The sequence below is a fragment of the Petaurus breviceps genome, unplaced genomic scaffold (assembly GCF_028583685.1).
Source record: "Petaurus breviceps papuanus isolate PSGF00001 unplaced genomic scaffold, PetGlider_PUasm1.0 37, whole genome shotgun sequence".
Lineage (NCBI taxonomy): Eukaryota > Metazoa > Chordata > Mammalia > Diprotodontia > Petauridae > Petaurus > Petaurus breviceps.
In genome coordinates, this window is record NW_027186296.1 from 28,155,745 (window position 1) to 28,178,773 (window position 23,029).

The 23,029-nt window shown below is 44.0% G+C and overlaps 2 pseudogenes; both read left to right on the forward strand.

The window, feature by feature from the left end:
* The first annotated feature begins 6,206 nt into the window (after positions 1-6,206).
* LOC138168511 (hsc70-interacting protein pseudogene) lies at positions 6,207-7,414 on the forward strand (annotated as a pseudogene).
* Positions 7,415-14,834: 7,420 nt separating this feature from the next.
* On the forward strand, positions 14,835-16,329 carry LOC138169045 (mortality factor 4-like protein 2; annotated as a pseudogene).
* The last annotated feature ends 6,700 nt before the right edge of the window (positions 16,330-23,029 follow it).

Sequence of the window (23,029 nt, forward strand, 5' to 3'; positions counted from 1 at the left end):
CCCCAATTGCTTAAAAAAAAGAATTCCATTATTGTAATATTTGAATTGACCCTAGGTATATTCAGAGCACATGCCATGACACTGATAAAATCCTAGATTCTTAAGGAGTTTCAGGGACCAAAAATGTACCTGCTGGCTCTCTCTGTCCATATTGAAAATTCATTGTAGAAGATTATATAGATCTGCCAACTTGTGGGAAGTCTGACTGACTTGGTGATTCTTGGAGAAAGCGGAGAAAAATTGAAATCATCCAATGGGCATAAGATTTTATATAGCAATGGGAACTGGGATAGGGCAACAGTGGGCTTTTAGAGAGCTTTTCCCCACGGTATTGGAGGATGAAATGTCAACAAGAGTTCCTATGCAAAATACTGATTTGGTTCTGGTTTTGCTTGACTTTTAATAATGTTTATTCTAGCCATTAGGGATTTTGCTTGCAGCATGTTGAGGGACTATACAACATAAAACTACTCATGGCTATTAGGTTTGGTGACTTGGTAAGGAAAGGATTATGAAATTATGTAAACAAACACCAGGAACACACTTTAATGCCTGTTGGGTGATTATGGAGGCACTCCATTTAAATCCCTCAAACTGGGTAGAGTTCCATTCCTAGACTTTGGATTTTTTTCTCTTCATTTGATCGGGTCAAATTTCATGCCTACAAGGATATTTCTTGTGATGCTGATTGCAATCAGTAGGCAATCTTTCGAATCCAGAAATCCCAGGAGTCATAATCTAATTGCCTTCTACTAGAATTCTCTTTTCACTCCAGTTCTGCTCTCAATCCCAAGGGAGACTCTGATGAATTTATGGTCATGAAAAGCCAGCTGACCCAATTTTTTTCATCTCTGCAAGTTCTATGGTTGTCACTGTTTTAGTGTGGGCCCTGACTCCTATATCTCTTCACTGATCTCAGGTATGATTCTTCTCACGGGCTTTGAGGTGTGGTAGATGCCAGATTCAAATAAATCAGAAGAGGGATTTCTTGTCTAAGGTATGGGATGGTAGGGTAGAAGGTGAATGGTAGGACACATCGATCCAGGTTATTTTAATCACACTCACTTCTAATGGCAAAAATGGAAAGCAGACCAAAACAATCATTCCAGAGCTTGTGGTTTCCCTACCTAGCATTTGGGGATTCCACTGTTGCTATATTTAAGTTTATTCTTGGCCCTCAGAAAGTGAGCCTTGGCATTAGTAAGATCCTGAACAATGGGGCAATCCCTATAATCACAGCTCAGCTGTCACCTCAGGCTGTTGTGGTTTAAATACCCAGGGGAGCTGTGTGTGTACAAGGAAGGGGGTAGGGGATGAAGAGAAGAGATTTGTTGATTTGTGGGAAATCTCGATGATCTAGAGATTACTGGAATTGTCAGAGAAAAAAAAATTGACTACCCGTGTTTCCCCGATAATAAGACACTGTCTTATTATTTTTTTTGGACAGAAAAACACCAGAGGGCTTATTTTCAGGGGAGGGCTTATTTTAATGAACATTGACAGCAATTTTAATAAACAGGTAAATGTGAACAAAAAAATGTACCTTTATTCAATAATGATCATGTCATCTTCTTCAACAACATTGTCATAAGTGTCCATACCCTGAATTCCATCCTGGATGTCTTGCGCCTCCATTTCCTTCAGAAGAAGTGGACCCAATCTGTCATGTCCAGCAATATAGCTCTCTTTAAATGAATATGTCTTGTGGGTAACCTGCTCGTAGTGCCTTGGCGACACAGCTGTCAGTAATTTTATCCCATGACTTCTTCACCCAAGTCATGACTTCTTGCAGACAGGGCTTCACAAAGTTTCCACGCTGATTTCTTTCCATTCTATTTTCAATGTAGTCATTGACTTCCATGCGCAAATGGTCCTTGAATGGCTTGTTTATTGCAATATCAAGGGTCTGGAGATAGTCAGTCATTCCTGCAGGAATCATACTTGATCTATTCTCTCTGCAAGGAAGTTCTTCATTTCTTTAGCGCGGTGAGTGCTGGCTGAATCCCAGACTATCAGACCTCTTTGGTTACCTCGCATAACAAGTGGCAGCATTAAATCAACCCACTTTCTTATAACGGCTTGTGTACACCAGGCTTTTTCGGTTTCAAGAACGTAAATGCCAGATACACGTTCAATCTTATCTTTCTTGCCCTTACTGATGATTAGAGGTGTGGCTTTCTTTCCATCCAAACGAATTGCCAAAACACAGGTGACCCGTGCACTTTCATAGCCAGTGGTGGGAATGTAGATTGATGTTGCACCCCTGTGATGAATTGTTGCTTGAGATTCTTGTCCCATAAACACTGCAGTTTCATCCATAGCAATCGTATTGCAGGTTTGGTACTTGGAAATGTCAATCCTATCAATAAAGGACTTGAATGCAAGTGCATGTTTAATAACTTCTGCATCTTCCAGCTTAAACAGTGTTGTTGATCTTCTTAGGGACAGTTCATACCGTTGAAGGAAACTGTCCAACCGGTGTTGTGATGCTTTGAATCCTTCTGAGACCATTTCAAACTCTGGTGCCATTGAAAGGGCAAATGCTTGAATATCAGCCCTGCGCACAACCAAGGCCTTTGCTCTCCTGTCAGCAATCTATTCACCAATGAGGATCTCCAAGTCAGGATATAAGGGCTGCCGACCTGATCCAGACCTGCTCTTTTTCCCTTTTCCCTCATCCACCTGTTGATTGAGGTTATTATAATCTGCTCTCCATTTTCTGACCATTCGAAGATCCAAAAGTTTTTCTTTACAGAAAACTGCAAGATTCTTGCCATGTGACTCCTCTACAATTGCTTTCTTATACTCAACAGTATAGCTCTTCCTTTTTGTACTCATGTCTGGGGGTCAAAACAGACAGAATAATAAAATTATGACCATCAGTCCTTCTTTTCACTCCATCATGCCCCCTGAGTTCTTCTTTTTTCCTCCATCATGCCCTTTTTATCCTCCATCATGCCCCCTCACTCCCGCTTACATACCGGGTTTTTATGTTGTCCTGCCTCAGCTCTCCTCCGCAGCACTGCTCTCAATGGCACCAGCAAGCAAATCACTGGGGAAGAACAGGATGACGCGCTCACTGCTGCAGCTCTGATTGGATGCAGCTTGGAGCGCAGCGTGCGTTTCACCCGGGGGGGGGGGGGGGGGGGTGCATACAGGGGGGACCGGAATGTAGCGTGTAGCACAGGGGATCACCTTCACTACAGTAGCAATCTCAATAGGGCTTATTTTCGGGGGAGGGCTTATTTTAGAGGAATCTTATACAGTAAGGGGAGGGCTTATTTTCGGGATAGGTCTTATTATCAGGGAAACATGGTATACTCAAATGGCATGAAAGTTAATATGCATAAAAGGACTCTAGAGACCTTTTTAAATAAGTTTTCTCCTAGATTCACCATTATATCAGAAGGACAAAATGTCACAAAAGCCTTTAGAGGAAAGGCACTTAATCCACTCTCCACCTCAGAAGCTTCAAGTGCTGCATTTGAAAGAGGCCCTTCCTATGGATGTTTTCAATGGATCATTCCCCAAGATAAATTTATTGAGCAACCCCTTGGTTCATCAATACTGGTACAATCCTATTTCAATAGGAGTATATAACAAAGTTATTTTTCTAGTCTGTTCAATAGCTCACTGCCATGCTTCTTTACAACTAGTGACTTCTCTTTCCCCTGTTCCTTCTTCACAAAGAAAATGCCCAATTCTATATCATTTATATTTCAGTCCAAGACAAAGAGAGAATTGAAACCTGGATTGAAATCCTGTGTCTGACATATTCTGGCTGTGACACCAGGCAAGATACTAAAATTCTCAGCGTTTTAGACAAATTTCTACAAATCTAAGTTGCCAAAAAGGTGCCAACCTCTATTGGCAGAAGGCATTGCCTCCCCTTGAAGATCTCTATATTAATGAAATTACAAGTCCAGTGATCTGTCCCCACCTCTCCATTAGATTTAAAGTAATGATTACCTTTCAGATCTCCTTACATCTCCCAAAAAAACTTCTAATCAGTCCTCAAACATTTCTCAATATGACATACCCTCTTCTTTCACAATCCTTCCCCTCCTAGATTCAGAATTCCCATACTACTTCAAGTAAAGAGAGACTGGATTCAGCTGAGGTCTATCTCCAGGTCTTGTGAGCTAAGTTTTTGGCCCCCATACCAGGAGCCCTGAAGACCATGGCTACCCATGCTTCCCTACCTTCTCTAGTTTGGTTCTGACTGTTGACATGCGTAGGGTGAGCAAATCTCTACCCCTAACCCATACCAGAGGCATACAAAGGCCCCTGCATTATCCTAGCAACTTTCCTACTACAATAGGAGTCAGAGTCCAGGGAAATGGAGGCTTCCTCCTCAGGCTTTCTTCATGTTATATACAAGAATTCCTATGTCTTTTAACTGCCAAGGTTGAATAGCAAAATTAGACTGGAAGTATGAACGACTCTAGTCAATACCTAGTGAGTAATGGAAGAGTGATACCAGATCTTGATCCACTTTTAGAAGTCTCAAGTCTGTAAGGCACAGCCATGAAGGTAAAGTACTATCCATTACCTCCTAGTCACCACCATCAACATCCCACCATACATTATGACATGGACACACATTTTGCTGAGTAAGACCTCTATGTAGAGCCCCAAAAGAGAAAATATATCCCTGAGATCTGCCTAAAGAAAATGAACGGTAATAAAATTAGTTTTTAGAAGGAGCAAATACCCAGGGCTGGCTAAGAAGGAAACAAAACCAATTTTGGACAAGCTTCAACACACAATTACTTCAATTTCACTGCCTGCTATGTTTTCCTAATTCTGGAGGACCTGGTGGAAAACACTAGTGTCAGGCAATAAGGATTTGAAGAATGTAAGTGGAATATGACACACCAACAGGAAAAGGAGTGGAATGCCCAGCGTCATCAAGCACTAGCTGAAAGTTCAGCTCAGATCCAATATTGTCAGCTTTAGCCTTGCAGTCTTCAAGTTCAGGCTGGTCTTCAAGGTTAGGTCTGACACTGCTGATGAACATTTCAGCAGCCGAAACCAAGAGGCCTTTTGTCAAATTCAAACCTGGAGGTTAAGAGAATACTAGGAGTTTCACTGCCATGGTGCTGATACTTCCAAAGAACAAGCAATGAGAATCAGAACCAGGCATATGGGCAGCAAAAGTTCCCTTCAATGATGATATCCACCCAGTCTTGACAACTCAAGTTATTACCATATCCCAAGCACCAGTTGTCTCTACATCTGCTGAAGCTAAAGCAACACTGGGACAGGTGGCAGAGCAGAGCGAAGTGGCTCCAAATTCATGTACTAGAGGTCAACAAGGGATGAGTAGCTTCTTCAGCCTGGAAGGAGGGAGAACTATGAAGCCCAGAATTCTAAGATAGCAAACAGAAAAAAAATAGAACCCATAGTTTTTAGAAATGAGAAGAGTTCAGCTCCCCCAGCCATTAAATAACTGGGTTAACTCAGACGTCAATACACTTCTTTGGGTCCCAGTAGGTTTAGAAATAAAGGAGATTAACCATTAGTTTAGAGTCATCAGCACAAAGAGACAGCAACAATATTTGCCTCTCCCCTCACTCCAGTATGAGGAAGAGATGGAAGTGATGAAAGAGATGAAGGCTCCCTATTCTGACTTCCTGATGCACAAAAAGCTACGTCTCCCTCAGTGCAAAGGGCAGGTTGGGTCAGTGGACATAAATGAGTCGTATGTACATTGCTACAGCAAAGTCTAGCAGAAGGGAGTAGGTTTAATAACTAGTAGTATTCCAAAGCAAGATCTTGGTTCATTCAGGCAGGGCTGGACAAAACTTAGGGGAAAATCCCACTGAGGCTCTCCTCCCCTTGAAGTAGCATCACCACCATGAGCCAGGGCAATGACACCCAAACTGCTGAGAAAGAGCCCTGTACAGATCCCAAAGAAGAAAAAGTATTCCTCTAGGACCTCCTAGAATGAGTATGAAGATAAACTTAAGGCCACCTATGACTTCATGATAACAACAGATATTGGCTTCTGCTCCCTGGATCCCTGATTTTTTCCCCTGCAGGGGCCTTTGTGTAACATATCTCTGGACCCCAGAGTGATTAAGAATAGAAGAAAGCAAACCAACGCTCAAGTGCAAACGCAGCCACCCTCCGCCACTCCACAGCCCTCTGCTCTAGGCCTGCCTCCCCCGCTCCCGGCTCCAGCTCCAGCTCCAGCCCCAGGCCAAACTCCGCTCAACATGAACAACTGCAAGCTCGCGAGCTCCAGGCCTTCATCCAGCTCTGCCAGCAGGACCCAGGCCTTCTGCACACCAACGAGCTGCGGTTCTTGCAGGACTGGGTGGAGAGTATGGGTGGTAAAATCCTACCTGTTCCACATAAAGCGAAATCAGAAGAAAAAATCAAGGAGGAAAAGACTGAAAGTAAGAAACCTAAAGAATCCCCCAAACTAGAAGAGCTAGAGGTAGAGATCAATAATGAAGGAGTAATTAAAGCAGATACAGATTCCCCTCAGGAAATGAGAGATGAGACTGCTGAGATAACAGATGAGATGATGGATCAGGCTAATGAAAAGAAAGTGGCGGCCATTGATGCCCTCAATAGTGGTGACCTTAAGACTGCCATTCAGTTACTCACAGAAGCCATCAAACTGAATCCCCGTTTGGCCATTTTATATGCTAAGAGAGCCAGTATCTTTGTAAAAGTGCAAAAGCCCAACGCTGCTATTAGAGATTGTGACAGAGCAATTGAAATAAACCCAAACTCTGCCCAGCCCTACAAGTGGCAAGGGAAAGTCCACAGACTCCTTGGCCACTGGGAGGAGTCAGCCCGGGATCTCATGGCTTGCAAACTGGACTATTGATGAGTCCAACCAAGGGCCCAGAAGATTGCTGAACATTGGGGAAAATACAAAAGAAAACTTGAGGAACGAGAGATCAAAGAAAGGCTAGAAAGGGTGAAGAAGGCTCAGGAGGAACATGAACGAGCCCAAAGGGATGAAGAATCCCTGCAGGCCTCCATAGTGCAGTTTGGCTCTTTTCCAGGTTTTCCTGGGGGTATGCCTGGGAACTTTGGAGGCATGCCTGGCATGGGAGGGGCCATACCTGGGATGGCAGGAATGCCTGGGCTCAATGAGATTCTTAGTGACCCAGAAGCGCTGGCAGCCATGCAGGACCCAGAGGTGATGGTGGAGATCCAGGATGTGGCACAGAACCCCGCGAACATGTCCAAATATCAGAGTACCCCAAAGGTTATGAATCTCATCAGCAAATTGTCAGCCAAATTTGGAGGTCGAGCATAAATGCCCTTTTAACAAATAAAGCCCTTACTGACAGAAAAACAACCCAGATCACTTAATGGACCTCACAACAATACAAACCAAATGTACCTCTGACCTTCTGGTGAAGAAAACTGGGGTGCTTGGAAGATAATCCCCCCTTCCTCTGCCCCTAGTACAACAGGAGCATTTTACAGTGATTGATTGGCCATTAGTCTACAAGATAATGTTGTCCTATCTGAATCACAAACTTAAACATAAAAGCGTTTTCCAAAAAAGAAAAAAAATAAGAAACTGAACCATGATTTGAACTGTAAGTCCCTAGGGATGCCAATAACAGTCTGGTCCCTCCTTCACAAGGAAAAGTAGAGAGAAATAGGGGCTTCCTATTCTGGTCTTCTTTCTTTGGTGTACAAGAAGCCTTGTGTATAATGCAGAGGGTGGGACAAGAGTGTGAAAATGGATACCTTAATTTTCTAGAAATGCCCCCCCCCCCAAGATCCAGGTAACCAAAAGAATGGTATAAGGACTGGCTATACTGGCTTGACATATCAACAACCCTTTGTTTGATAAACCTACCCCTTTGTACAACACACCTACCCCTAGCTGGACATGTAGGAAATCAGCAACTCTGAAGGCAACTGAGCTCATACCAGCTTTGAAGCATGAGTCATAAATGGTGGCTTAAGGACTTTCAAGAGATAGGCCTGATCATCAAAGACTTCCTTGATCACAGTTTATGAGACTATGGACAGACCCTGTTTTATGGTTTTTGGAGACAACTTTATCAATAATCCAGACTTCCCTAACTTTGGTCATGGGGCTCAAAATATCCTATTTTGGGAGACATCTCCTTATCAAATCTTTTTTTTAATTATTTTATACTATTTTTTCCATTTTTCAAATGCTTTATTAACTTCTGATTTACATCATTCGTTTCCGCCAAATTTTGAGTTACAAATTTTCTCCCCATTTTTCCCCTACCCACTGCCCCAAAATAGCAGTCCCACAGGATATCCCCCCCTTCAATCTGCTCTCTCCCATATTTTCTCCCATACCCTTTTCTACTTTTCCAGTAGGGCATGGTGGATCTCTATGCCCCAGTGCCTGTACATCTTATTTCCCAATTACATGTAAAATAGTATTTTTTAAAGCTTTGAATTCCAGATTCATTCCCTTCCTCCCTTGTCACCCACCCTTACTAAGAAGATAAGCATTTCAGTATAGGTTGTACATGTGTACCTAATGCAAAACAGTAACGTAGTAGATATATTGTAAAAGACTGACTATATTTCCCTCCCTCCTATCCCACCTCCCACTTGTTCTATTCTCTACTTTGATCCTGTCCCTTTTCAAAAGTGGGTGCTTCCAACTTCTCTCTCCCCCAGCCTGCCCTCCCTTCCATCATTTCCCCTCTGATCCCCTTCCCCTCTACTCTCCTGTAGGATGAGATACCCTATTTAGTGTGTATTTCATTCTCTCCCCAAGCCAAATTCAATGCAAATAAGGTTGACCCATTGTAAGGTCAACTTGGACTTGCTGACGTAGCAGGAAGGGGCGGAGCAAGAGGAAGCGGAAGCCAAACTAGAGTTCCTGCAGTGGCTGGCGGTGGGCAGCGCAAAGCCCTTTTTGAGTTAGCCAGAATTTCTGCTAAGGACTCCTGCTGAGGACTGCCAGGGGCCGGAGCTGCTGGGAGCGCGCTTCCCGGACGCTGGGTGGTTGCTGTGAGTGGGGAGAGGAGGACCTTTGCCTGAGGTAGCCTGTTCTGTTTTAAAAGCTTGAAAATGTGGGTGCTTTCTACTTTATCTACCTGCGCCAATGTCATAACTACTCTGATGGCTTTCATTTTCTGGTTTTGGGACTCAGTCTTTTGGTATCTTAATAAATTTTCTAGTTTATTTCCCCATATGGCAAACCTGATGTATTTTGTGATGGATAATTATATCAGCATATCTGTAATCTCCATAGGCATTGTGAATATGGCATTGCTGATACATTTGGCAACCAGGATGGGATCACAAAATGTCAGGCCTCTATTTGGAAGCAGTGGGGCTTTAGAGGGAGAAATGGCTATTCCAGGATGGGAGGATTTGCCTTATTCCTCTCTAGCCAGAGAATGGGCTAAAAGCACAGGGCCCTGTGAAAACTGGGAACCAAGTCTAAAAGAGGGAGAACCTGGAGATTTGGAAAGATGTTTGAAAGCAATACCCATAGAACCAGGCAAAGAACTGGCAGGAGTGTGCAGAAGAGGCTGGGTGCTGCTAACAAGTTATCACCTTATATGTAAAAGTAGGGATAAGCTGCTGAAGGAAAGAGCTCAGATGGCTAGGGAGTCAGCTGGTTTGCCTGAGGATTCTTCTGTGTCACAGCACTCAGAAGAGCAAACTGGAGGGACTCATGTGGTCCAGGAGCAAGCTACTGTTCATGTAGCTAAAAGGAAGCAAAAACCTAGCAGAACGAATGTGCATGCAGCTTTTGTACAGGCTGGGCAGAGTTACCCTGACAGCTTCCAGGAGAATGTGTGTGAGGAGAATGGAGCAAGGTTAGATGAGGAGTCTTCTAATGTAGAAGCTCTCCCCATACGAAGAAGAAGACAGGAGAACCACCGAGGCAAAACAGAGTCCAGGGAGATAATTAAGGATTTCACTCAACAGGAGATCACTGATATATTGAGTAGATTCACCCAAAGAATGGGGGAGTCTTTAGTGTCTTGGATAGTAAGAATCACTGATGAAGGCGCCGGAGGAATAACACTGGACAGTGAGGACTGTTTAAAATTCATAAGTATCAGTCAGAATCCTTTTGTACACCAGGCTTTTAGGGATCACTATATGCAAGGAGGAAATAACAAAACTAATCTTCTCGCTTTAGTTACAGAAGGATGCAAAAAGCAATATCCTGCTGAATCTATGTGACCTAGGGGAGACAGACCCTGGTATTCACTTAGAGACTGTATGAGAAAGCTAAAGGAGGAGGTAATGAAAACTGCTATCCTGATTGGAGATGCAAATGCATATTATGACACCCCCCTAAGAGTTCCTCATAGAAATATCATAGTGAAGACGGCTCCTCCTGCATATAAGCACCTAATTCTGACTCTATTAATTGGAGAAATAGGGCACCCTCTTTCAGAGGTGCTGGATAAGATTTCACAATTAAGCGATTTAAGGGAATGGGAAAAAGACAAATTGCCTCAAGAGAGAAGAGTAAACAGCCAGAGGATTCAGAGACAAAATAGACCCACAAGAAGGGAACTGTTTACTGCTCTATTAAGAGCTGGGGTGGATTTTAGAAGAATAGATGGTATTCCAACTGAAGAGCTGCATAAGCTGTACCAAGAAAAGGTACTTAGCATTAGAATGAACAGGGAAGCAGGAACCACCGATGCAGGTATTTCTGAATCTGAATCTTTGTATCCAAGTTTGCCCCACCTTCAGGAGGAATAGGAGATAGGCCAAGCCCCAGCCCAGATAAAAGAAATATGCAGAAGAGATTGCAGACCCCATATTGGTTTAACAATATATTGGAAGAATGGATCAACTACTGTGACTAGGGCACTGCTTGATACTGGGGCTGAGGCCACACTTATCTATGGAAACCCTGATAAGTTTAAACATGGAACTCCTATTACCATCACAGGTCTAGGAGGCGCTGAAATATCAGCCAGACAGGTTAAAATAACAATGAAAATTGGGCAGTTACCCAAGAAGGAATATACTGTGGTTGTTGTACCCATTCCTGAATACATCATTGGGATAGATGTATTGAGAGGCATGACTCTGAATTTACCTGAAGGAAGATACCAATTTGCTGTGAGGAAGATAGGAATTAATACAGTTTTAGTGGGAAAACTAAAAATGGACCCAATCACTTTGCCTGAACTATCTGAAGTCTTAAAACAGTATCGTGTGCCAGGTGGGCAAGATGAAATTACCACGACTATAAAGGAATATGTTGAAGCAGGAGTGTTAGTCCCTACAACCACAAGATGGAATAATCCTGTCTGGCCAGTAAGAAAATCAGATGGGACATGGAGAATGACTGTGGATTATAGACAGTGGAATAAGGTGACTCCTTCTTTGTATGCTGCTGTTCCAGATACCATCACCTTAATATAAAGGATCCAGACATATGAAGGGACTTGGTATGCAGTTATTGACTTGGCAAATGCCTTCTTCACCATCCCAATAGACCCTAAACAATGGGACCACTTCGCTTTCACTTGGCAGGGTAGACAATATACTTTCACCCGCTTGCCACAAAGGTACATACATAGCCCCACTATTTGTCACAGGATTGTGGCTGAACAGTTGGATGAATTAAAGCTACCTGGTGTACAGCTTACCCACTACATTGATGATATCATGATACAGGGAAAAGATGCGAAAGTAGTGGAAAGGAGTTTGACCCTTCTAATTGAGCATTTGAAAAGTAAAGGGTGGGAAATTAACCCTGCAAAGGTTCAAGGACCAGCTCAAAATGTGAAATTTTTGGGTATACAATGGAACAAGGGGCTAAGGGAGATTATTCCTCAAGCCCGACAAAAGATTCAGGATTTTCCTACCCCTACCAATAAGAAGGAGGCCCAAAAGTTCATAGGACATTGCTGATACACCCATTCCCTTTTGCCTTCCTATTCTTTCCCTCCATTGTAACCATTTTCCCTTGCCTCTTCTTTATGAGTTTACCCCATTCTGTCTCTCTCCATCTCCTCTCATTATATTCCTCTCTCACCTCTTAATTTCACATTTTAAGTATCATCCCTTCCTATTAAATTGGTCCTGTGCCTTCTATCTATGTATACCTATAAACATATATACACACATTCACATATGTATTCATATGCCCTCATATATAGACATACACACACATACACACAAACACATATATATTTCTATTCCCTTCAACTATTTTCATACTGACAAAAGTTTCACCAGTTAAAATTATTGTTTTTCCATGTAGGAATGTTAATAGTTCAATTTTGATAAGTTCCTTATGATTTCTTTTCCCTGTTTACCTTCTCATGCTTTTCTTGCTTCTTGTATCTGAATGTCAAATTTTCTGTTCAACTCTGGTTTTTTCAGCAAGAATGCTTGAAAGTCATTCCACTGAATGACTATATTTTCCCCTGAAACATGATACTCAGTTTTGCTGGGTAGGTGACTCTTGGTTTTAATCCCAGCTCCTTTGACCTCCAGAATATCACATTCAAAGCCCTTTGATCTCTCAGTGTAGAAGCTACTAGATCCTGGGTTATCCTGATTTTGTTTCCACAATATTCAAATTGTTTCTTCCTGGTTGCTTGTAATATTCTCTCCTTAATCTGCGAATTCCAGAACCTGACTATAATATTCCTAGGAGTTTTCTTTTTGGGATCTTTTTCAGGAGGTAATCGGTGGATTCTTTCAACCTCTATTTTGCCCTCTGGTTCTAAAACATCAGGGCAGTTTTCTTTGAGAACTTCCTGGAGGATGATTTCTGGGTTCTTACTTTGATCATGGCTTTCAGGTGGTCCAATAATTTTTAAATTCTCTCTCCTGGATCTATTTTCCAGGTCAGTGGTTTTTCCCATGAGATATTTCACATTGCCTTCTATTCTTTCATTTGTTTGAATCTGTTTAATAGCATCTTGATTTCTCATAAAGTCATTAACTTCCATTTGCTCCAATCTAATTCTGAAACAATTATTCTCCTCGTTGAGCTTTTGAGATTCTCTTTTCCATCTGGCAAATTCAGCTTTTTAAGGCATTCTTCTCCTCATTGCCTTTTTGAGCCTCTTTTGCCATTTGAGTTAGTCTATTTTTTAAGGTGTGATTTTCCTTAGTCAGGCTGTTGACTTTCATTTCGTAATTTTCTTTCATTGTTCTCATTTCTCTTCCCAATTTTTCCTCCACTTCTCTTATCTGCTTCTTAAGGTCCTCTATGGCCTGTAACCAGCTCATATTTTCCTTTGAAGCTTTTGGTGCAGGAGTTCTGACTTCACTGTCTTCCTCCTGTTCCATGCTTTGCTCCTTTTTGTCCCCAAAATAGGAGTCTACTGTTGGAATCTTCTGTCTGCTTTGTTTCCTTTGCCTGCTCATGTCACCCCTCAGTCACTTGACCCCTGGGCTTTCTGCCATAGTAGGACTCTGCCACCAGACAGGAGTTTTTGTCCCAAGCATTGGGGTTTCCTCAGCTGCTGGAGGTATTAGATGGGTGCCTTCTCTGAGGCCTCCACATGCTCTGGCATGCTGGACACACACCCAGGACCTCCACCCTAGACTGCAATCCAGATCCAAGCAGGTTAAAGCAAGAGTAATTACCCCTCAGACTGGTTGCTTGATCCCCCTACACTCTGCAGGCCAGTAGCTGAAGCTGCCTCATGGTGCTGGCTGGCTGTGCCCAGTGGCTTCTCACCCCGGGGGGCAAAAGCCAACACACTCCCACTTACTGGGTCCCAAAGTCCAGACTGCACTGACCTCTCACTGTCCGCATCTACCGTGTTTCCCTGATAATAAGACACTGTCTTATTAATTTTTTGGACAGAAAAACACCACAGGGCTTATTTTCAGGGGAGGGCTTATTTTAATGAACATTGACAGCAATTTTAATAAACAGGTACATGTGAACAAAAAAATGTACCTTTATTCAATAAGCAAATCACTGGGGAAGAACAGGATGACGCGCTCACTGCTGCAGCTCTTATTGGATGCAGCTCGGAGCGCGGCGTGCGTTTCACGGGGGTGGGGGGGTGTGACGGGGGACGGTGCATACAGAGGGTACCGTAATGTAGCATGTAGCACAGGGGATCACCTTCACTACAGTAGCAATCTCAATAGGGCTTATTTTCGGGGGAGGGCTTATTTTAGAGGAATCTTACACAGTAAGAGGAGGGCTTATTTTCGGGATAGGTCTTATTATCGGGGAAACACGGTATGTGTTGAGTGGCTGGTCAGGCCCGCCCTGGGGCTAAAACCTCCGGCTCACGTGGGCCTGGGCTGAGCTCCCAGAGCGCTGCTCTGGCTGATTCCTGCTGGCCTGCCAGGCTGTCCTCAGCAGGAGGTTAGCTTCTGTGTCATTTTGTGGGTCCTGCAACTCCAAAGTTTGTTCAGAGTCCCCTTTTGACATTGACTGGGGAAGGTGGGATCCAGAGCCACTGGGAGGTCATGCTTCTACTCCCTCCTTATCAAATCTTGAACTACAGACTGCTTATCCCCAAGGATGACTTCTGATTTGTCTATAAAAGAGCCATAGCTCTGACACATGAAATTCCTCACTCCCCCCTCCCTTTGTGGATGGGGCTTACTGATGCATTCCTTTCTGAGCCTACCTTTCTCCCCAAATTCCTTACCTTCCTTTCTTTAAAAGGTATATAAGGACAATGGAGGCAGGAGGCAGAGAAGCAGGAGGCAGAGTTGGAGAGTGGTTCATAAATGGCGCTGAAGCAGGACCCGAAGACCAAATTCTAGGAGGGTTAATGCGTGTTGTGTTTTCATGGACCACTCCTTTATGAAGCAAAGTGTGTAAAGATTGATATAAAGGACAAGCAAGTGAAATACTTTATACATTACAGTGGTTGGAATAAAAACTGGGATGAATGGGTTCCAGAAAGCAGAGTACTCAAATACATGGACACAAATCTTCAGAAACAGAGAGAACTTCAGAAAGCCAATCAGGAGCAGTATGCAGAAGGGAAGACGAGAGGGGCAGTTCCGGGAAAGAAGATGTCTGGTCTACAGCACAAAAATGTTGAAGGTATTTTTCAGAACAGATGAATCACTCGCTGTTTGGAGACCTCTGCAATATCAATGCGGAAAACCAAAAAGAACAAACAGAAAACTCCTGGGATTGGAGAGGGTAGTAGTACCAGTGAGACACCTCAACCACCTCGGAAAAAAAGGGCCCAAATGGATCCAACGGTTGAAAGTAAAGAAACATTTATTTACAGAGTTGAAGTTAAAGTAAAGATTCCTGAAGAGCTGAAACCTTGGCTTGTTGATGATTGGGACTTGATTACCAGACAAAAACAGCTTTTTTATCTTCCTGCCAAGAAGAATGTGGACTCAATTCTAGAAGATTATGTGAGTTACAAGAAATCACATGGAAACACAGATAACAAGGAGTATGCATGAATGAAGTTGTAGAGGGGATCAAAGAATACTTCAATGACATGTTGGGCACTCAGCTGCTCTACAAATTTGAGAGGCCACAGTATGCCGAGATCCTCGCCGATCACCCCGACGCACTAATGTCATAGGTCTATGGAGCACCGCACCTGCTGAGGTTTTGTAAGAATTGGAGCAATGCTGGCCTATATGCCTCTTGATGAGAAGAGTTTGGCTTTATTGTTGAACTGTTTGCATGATTTGTTAAAATATTTGCCGAAGAATTCTTCAGCGCGGTTTAGCGCCAGTGACTATGAGGTTCCTCCTCCTGAATATCATCGGGAAGCTGTCTAAGGAGTCAGTTGCTTTTTGTTCTCTGGGTCTCTGTTATAACATCTATATCTTCTATTAGTCTCTCTCTTGCACAGATATTGCACTTTATAATTGTGTTTATGTAAAACAAGATTGATGTTTAAGTAGTCTGTTTTGTTTGAAATATAAAGTGCAAAGGAGGGTGCTTCAGCCCTTCCTACCTTTTCAGAGGTGCTGCCAGAGTGTGCAAGAGCGGACACAGAGAGTGATATGCTGTATATAGGATGTTTCAGTGTATATTTGACAAAGCTGCTTGAATTCTGGTGGTTTCATTCCTTTGACACTAAGCACTTTGATGATCCCCGTGAATGCTAAGTAACAAAACACCGATTCCTAGTGCCAAAGGTTTAATTCATATATATAGCTCATGACTCATTCATTTGTGCTCATCTTTCTTCTTAGTGCTTGAAGTAAACATGTTCTTACTCAAGCCTTTTTCTCCTTGCCCACATTGTTAAAGAATGGTGATTTGTGTTACCGTTTTCGTATTTTGATTCTAATGCACATTCTAACAGTAGAAAAAAAAAATTGTGTATCTCTGGTTTTCTGGGAAAGTTGATCTTTCAGGAGCTGTTTCACAAGTCTTGGAAATAAATCTTTTTTATTTAAAAAAAAGGTATATAAACTCTTTCCATCCATAACCTAGTGTCCTGTTCAGCACAGGCTGGATAGTGTCCATGCTCATGTTATTTTTTTTTCTTCTCTGCTTAGTAAAAACCTTTCTTTAATTTCACAGGCATTGTCTTCCTCTGGCCCTTTAAGGAAACAGGGGATTTAAATCTCAAGAACTAGCCTATATGTTCTCCAGGCATCTTCCCCTTTTGGGGAACCCTCAAGAGAGTGTTTGCCTCAGTTTAGAAGAGTAAGAATGAGTCAAGTACACAAACTGATGTCAAGGCAATGGAGGTTTAATCGTTGAGTGGGAATGCAAAGCAAAGTTCTGGCCCAATCAGAAGCCTCAGGGCCATAGCTTTCAGGGGAAAATCCTAATGCATCCCTCCTTTCCCAGCAGCAGCATCACCACCATGAAGCAGAATACTGAAATTCAGCCTGCTGAGGAAGAGTCCTGTGAAGAACCAAAATCAGAGAAAACAGGCCCACCCCCCAACTCCCAAAAGGAGCAGAAAGAGAAACTCACGGTGGCCACCTGTTATTGCATAGTGACAAAAGACATCTGTTTCTGCTGCCTGGCCTTTTGCATTGCTCCCCCTGAATGCCCTTGTGGAACATTCTTGTTACAAAATATTTCTGGGCTTAACATCAAGGACATGGTTAGGTTCAGACCTGGCCAATAAGGAGGCTACATGTTTTCACTAAACAGAGAGAACCCTTGGCAAAGGAGGCCCTGAATTTGTCAGGCAGAAACAAAGTTATGGCAAGGGGGGGAGCTCAGGCCCCTCGACCAGTGAGTTGCTATGAGAACTCAAAATTTATTCGTTTCATTGGCCCTCACATCTCCTTAGTAACAAAGGAGACTCAGCCACAATCTTTGGTCATCATTACTTAGAAGTGGCACCAACATTCTAGCATCTCCATCACTCCTATATAAGGCAGAGCTCAGATAGAAGCTTCCTATTCTGACTCTCCTCCATTGGTACACAAGCCTCTTTTGTAAAGTAAATGTTGGGTGAGTGGAGAAAAATTCATCAGGTGCTCACCAAGGCCAAAGCAGTGAAGGGAGTAGACCTTTAGTGGAAGTCTAAAGAAGATTCTGACCCATTCAGAAGAAGTACATTGGTTTCTGCTGTCTAGCCTGCTTTCCCCTCCATGGGGGCCTTTGTAAAACATATATTCCTTGACAGGCATCACTAGGTTTTAGGTCAACATCGACAAGTTTAGGCCTGGTCAGTGGGTAGCAAACAATGAGCCTGGAAAATCAGAGAAAACTGAGGGTCTCTGAACCCACAGTCAAGAGGTCAATATAATGGTTGGATGTTATGACAGGACAGACTAAAAAGAACAAGACCAGGGGGAGGGGGAGAAGAGAAGGGAGAGAGAGAGACAGAGAGACAGAGAGAGAGAGAGAGAGAGAGAGAGAGAGAGAGAGAGAGAGAGAGATGTGAGAGGGGGAGGGGAATTCAGGTGTCATGGCTGCTAAATTTCTCTTTGAAGACCTCTGAGGATGTCTATTCATTTCTTTGGGCCCTAGAGAGCTTAGGAAAGAGGAGATTCATCCATAATGCACAACCACACAATAACAATTTAGACAATCAGTATTTAGAAATCCCAATAACAATATGGTCCCTGCCTTATCATCACTCAACCAAAAATTGAGATAGAGACATGCTGTTCTATACTTCTTTATTTGATTTAACAGAAGCCATCTGTCTCCTGCAATGAAAAGTTTGATTCAGCCAAAGAAAAATGCACCAGGTGTGTATACTCTATCTATATCAGAAGAAGGAAAAGGGTAGAACTCTACAAAGCTAGATACTGGCCCCTTTAGCAAAAGCCTCTCACATTTCTATGGGGAGGAGTTGCCAGAGAAAAATCAAATCAACTGTTTCTTCCTTCCCAACTCCATACTTTGCTGCCCTCCACCCCCACCACAGTTTCACTATAATGAGCTAGGACACTGAAATCTAATCTTCAAAGGAGCCCAGAGAGGAGCCCTAATGGAGAACCTCCCCCATCACATAGATTAAGGGTGTCCACTAATCAATAATGTTCATGGCAGATATCAATTTCTGCTGTGTGGCCTTCTGCTTTGTTTACCCTGGAGGTCCTCGTGAAACATACTTTTTGCATGTTTGCTATTGGAAACTCTTTGACATTTCAAATTTCATGTTGAGGAGGTGGTCAAACTCTGGCCAGCATAATGTGCAGCAACTTCAGCCAAGAGGATGAGGGAAAAGTGAGGGTCTCAGAGTCTAGGAAGAGGTAAATGAGGTTATAGCTTCTGGTTGGACAAAGAGAGTACAGATCCAAACTCAAAGGACCAGAATTTGGCAGGAAAAGGAAAAGTTATGGGGAAAAAAAGAAGAGCAGTTACAGTTTCTTGGTAACTATACAGTTGTTTCACCTCAAGGGCCCATTCATTCACTGCCAGGGGGCCTAGGAAGAGAAGAAATTCAATCACAACCCCACTTATCAGTACCAATAGATTCTGGCTCAAATGAGGCAGAGATTTCACAGGAATTCCCATCAGGCACCTCTTCCTCCTCATGAACCAGAACATTACTATCCAGCGTGCTGAAGATGAGCCCTGAGAAAAGCCCAAAGAGGAGAAAGTATTCCACCGTGAGGAGAAAGGCAAAGTAAGGGTGAGAACCAATTACTGAGTGGATTCTGGACCACCTTTACCCAGCAATCCTACTAACAACTTGGCACCTCCCTCAGTTCTAAATTAGATATATTTAATAGCTCTCCTTTAACATATATCAAGCCCTATGTCTTTTGTAAGTCAAATACTGGCTCAGCAAAGTAAAAATGAGCCAGGTGTACATACTACAACAAGGTCACAACAGTGAAGGGAGTAGCCCAGCAGGAGAAGAACACAAAGAAAGGTGGACACCATTCCTGGGAGATTTCTAGACTATCAAGTCCATCTTACCCCAGCAGCATTATCTACCAATAATTAGAACACAGACATTCCATCTGCTGAGGAAGAGGCCTGTAAGGAGCCCAAAGAGAAGAAAACATTCCCTCAAGATATATCAACAGGAACAGAAAGACAAAGTAAGGCTGTACACCTATTACTTACTGGTTTTTGGACCATCATTACTCACCGATCCCCAAAACAGACTAGTTCTTCCCTCCTTTAAGTATACAGCAGATTGGGAGATGGTAGGTTCCTGTTCTAATTCTCTTTTGATGTGCAACAAGCCCAACCAAAGACAAAAAAGAAGAGTAAAAATGAGTCAAGTATACATACTGCACCAAGGTAAGGGCAGTAAATAGTTAGCTGGAGTCCAAAGGAAAGTTACTGACCATTTAGGAGAAGCATCATCATGTGGCAGAAAAACCCTGAGAGAAGCCCAGAAAGGAGAAAACATCCATCCAGGTCTCTCAGAAGAAACAGAAGACAAAGTAAGGGTTCTACCCTCTACTTGAGTGGATTCTGGACCTTCATTCCTGAGATACCAATAAGTCTGGTTCCACTTTCCCCTATGTACAAGATAGACCTGAGAGAAATGGAAGCTTTTTGTTCTCTCTTTTGATGTACAATGGCCTCTATTTTCTGTTCATACCAAAGTTGGAAGAGTAAAAATGAGTCAGGTATACACACTACACCAAGGTCAGGGCAGAGTGGGGAGTAGCATTTAGTGGGAGTTCAAAATAAGATCCTGTCACATTCAGGAGAAGCCTCAGACAGGTGTCTGGGGCAAAGCCTTCAGGAGAAAATGCCATCAAGTCCCTCTTTCCCTAGCAGGAGCATCACTACCAGGAAGAGCCCTGGGAGAAGCTAAAAAGGAGAAAACACCCACCCAGGTCTCTCAGAAAGTACAAAAGACAAGGTACAAAAGACAAAGTACAAAAGACCCTCCCCCTTCCCCCAATGGACTAAGTGGATTCTGAACTATTATTACCTAGAGATTCCAATAACAGTCTAGTCCCATCCTCTCTCTTACATAAGACAGATTTGAGATGGAAGCTTCCTGTGCTAATTCTCCTTTGGTATGCAACAAGACCCCTCCCTATCTTCTGGAAGACCAAAGTCAGAAAGGAAGCGTAAAAATGAGTCAGATGTACATACTATAACAATGTCAGGGCAGTGTAGGGAGTAGCTAACTAGATGGAGTCCAAAGCAAAGTTACTGCACATTTAGGAAAAGCCTCAGGATGTTGCATTAGAGCCCTGGGAGAAGGCCAGAAAGGAGAAAACATCCATCCAAGTCTCTCAGAAGAAGCAGAAGACAAAGTGTAATGGGACTGTAAATTTAAAGATCTTCCCTGCCCCTAGGCTAAAGTGCACCTGGAGCCTGGGGTAGGAGGGTTGTTTTTGATTGGCCAGTGGGTCCAAAAGGTTGTTACATTCTCTGAGCCAGGAGAAGGCTATATAAGCCCTGATGTGAGGCTTTGTTTTGGAGCTCACTTTGAGAAATGTTCTGTGATTTGATCAGATGAAACTCTGGAAAGCCGTTGTCCAGAGCCCCCCGGCTTTGAAACCCAGATGTTGATTTGGTATGGATGTAATGGTTGGACAATTTGGAAATTTGTCTACTTGATCTGTTTCTCTGACTTGATAATTCTGTCTGTGTATTCTGAAGTTTGGGGTGCTGACCTTTTTCCCCTGAACTAGGTAAATGATACATGTTTGACTAATTAAAGTAAGCTTGTTAACCCATTTTGAGTTGCTTTCCTTTCTCAAAGCAGATCCAAGAACCTGTGTGAGCAGCCACCCTAGAGACGCCGGGGTGCTTGCTGCTACACAAAGTAAGAGTGCTACCCCTACTTGATTGGATTCTGGATCCCAATCACAGTCTGGTTCCACTTTTCCCTTTGTACAAGGTAGACCTGAGAGAGATGGAGGCTTTTTATTCTCTTTTGATGTACGATAGCCTCTATTTTCTGTCATATCAAAGTTGGAAGAGTAAAAATGAGTCAGGTATACACACTACACCAAGGTCAGGGCAGAGTGGGGAGTAGCATTTAGTGGGAGTTCAAAATAAGATCCTGTCACATTCAAGAGAAGCCTCAGGCAGATGACTGGGGCAGAGCTTTCAGGAGAAAATGCCATCAAGTCCCTCTTTCCCTAGCAGGAGCATCACTACCAGGAAGAGCCCTGGGAGAAGCCAAAAAAGAGAAAACACCCACCCAGGTCTCTCAGAAGGTACAAAACACAAAGTAAAGGGTGTCGCCCTCCCCCTTCCCCAATGGACTAAGTGGATTCTGAACCATTATTACCCAGAGATCCCAATAACAGTCTAGTCCCTTCCTCTCTCTTACATAAGACAGATTTGAGATGGAAGCTTCCTGTGCTGATTCCCCTTTGGTATGCAACAAGACCCCTCCCTATCTTCTGGAAAACCAAAGTCAGAAAGGAAGAGTAAGTATGAGTAAAAATGAGTCAGGTGTACATACTACAGCAATGTCAGGGCAGTGCAGGGAGTAGCTAGCTAGCTGGAGTCCAAAGCATAGTTGTTTTGCCTTCAAGAGAAGCCTCAGGCAAGTCTCCGGGGCAAAGCAGTGAGGAGGAAATCCCATCAAGACTCTCTCTTCCCAGGAGCAGCATCACTAACACTGGCCAGGATACAGACATTCAATCTGCTGAACAGTCCTATGAGGAGCCCCCAAAGTAGAAAACATCCCCCTGGCACTTCTCAGAAGAAGAAAAAGTAAGGGCATCCCCTCCCCCTTATTGAATGGATTCTGGACCATCATTACCCAGAGACCCCACTAACATTCTGGTCCCTCCCTCCTTTCTGTATGAAGCAGATCTGAGAAAGGTAAGAGGCTTCTTGTTCTAACCCTCCTCTGATGGGCAACAAGCCCCCTATCTTCTGGAACACCAAAGCTGGGAAAGAAAAGTCAAGAGGAGGCAGATGTACCCACTGCACCAAGGTCAGGGCCATCTAGGGGAGTCCAAAGTGAGACCCTGCCCCACTGAGAAGCCTCAGGCAGGCATCTGGAGCAGAGCTTTCAGGAGAAAACCCCATTGAGTCCCTCTTCCCCAGCAGCAGCATCACTGCCTTCATCCGGGGCTGTGGCAGGCAGTGTGCTGAGCCAGAGCCCCGGGAGATGCCCAGAGGGAGAAAGCATCCACCCAGGACCTGCCAGAGGGAACCACAAGACAGACTAGCGGGGGCCACCATCACTAAGGAGGCACATGGCCACTGGCTGCTGTTGCCCGGCCTCCTGCTTTCCTCCCCTTGGGGGCGCTGGTGGAACAAGCTCTGTGCAGGCCGGGGTCTAGCTGCAACCTGGCGAAACAGGAGCACTGAGGACTTCACAGTCCGGGGCAGGAGGCCGGCGGCGTCAGAGACAGAAAGGAGGGGAGCACCGGGTCACTGGGAGGCAGTCTGCTCGCTCCTCTGGACTCCGTTTCCTCCCCTGTGCATGGAGGGCTCTGGACTGGGCAGGGTGTCTAAGGGGGTCTCTAAGGTCCCTCTCTGCCGTCACAGTCTAGCTCTGAGCGCTGGGAGCCAGAAGCCCTGGCACAGCAAGATGGCCAGCGGCAGCAGCAGCAGCAAGATGGCCGGCAGCCCCGGAAGGGGAAGTAGCCAGAGAATCACTTCCGGTCAGACCTGACCCCATAGCCCTGGGGGTGGAGTCTCCTCCCCAGCCCCGCCTCCTCCCCTGGCCCCAGGGAAAGCTCAAGGCCCCTGCCCTGGAGGTCATGGAGGGGCCTGGGGGTAGAGCTGAGGAGCCTCCAG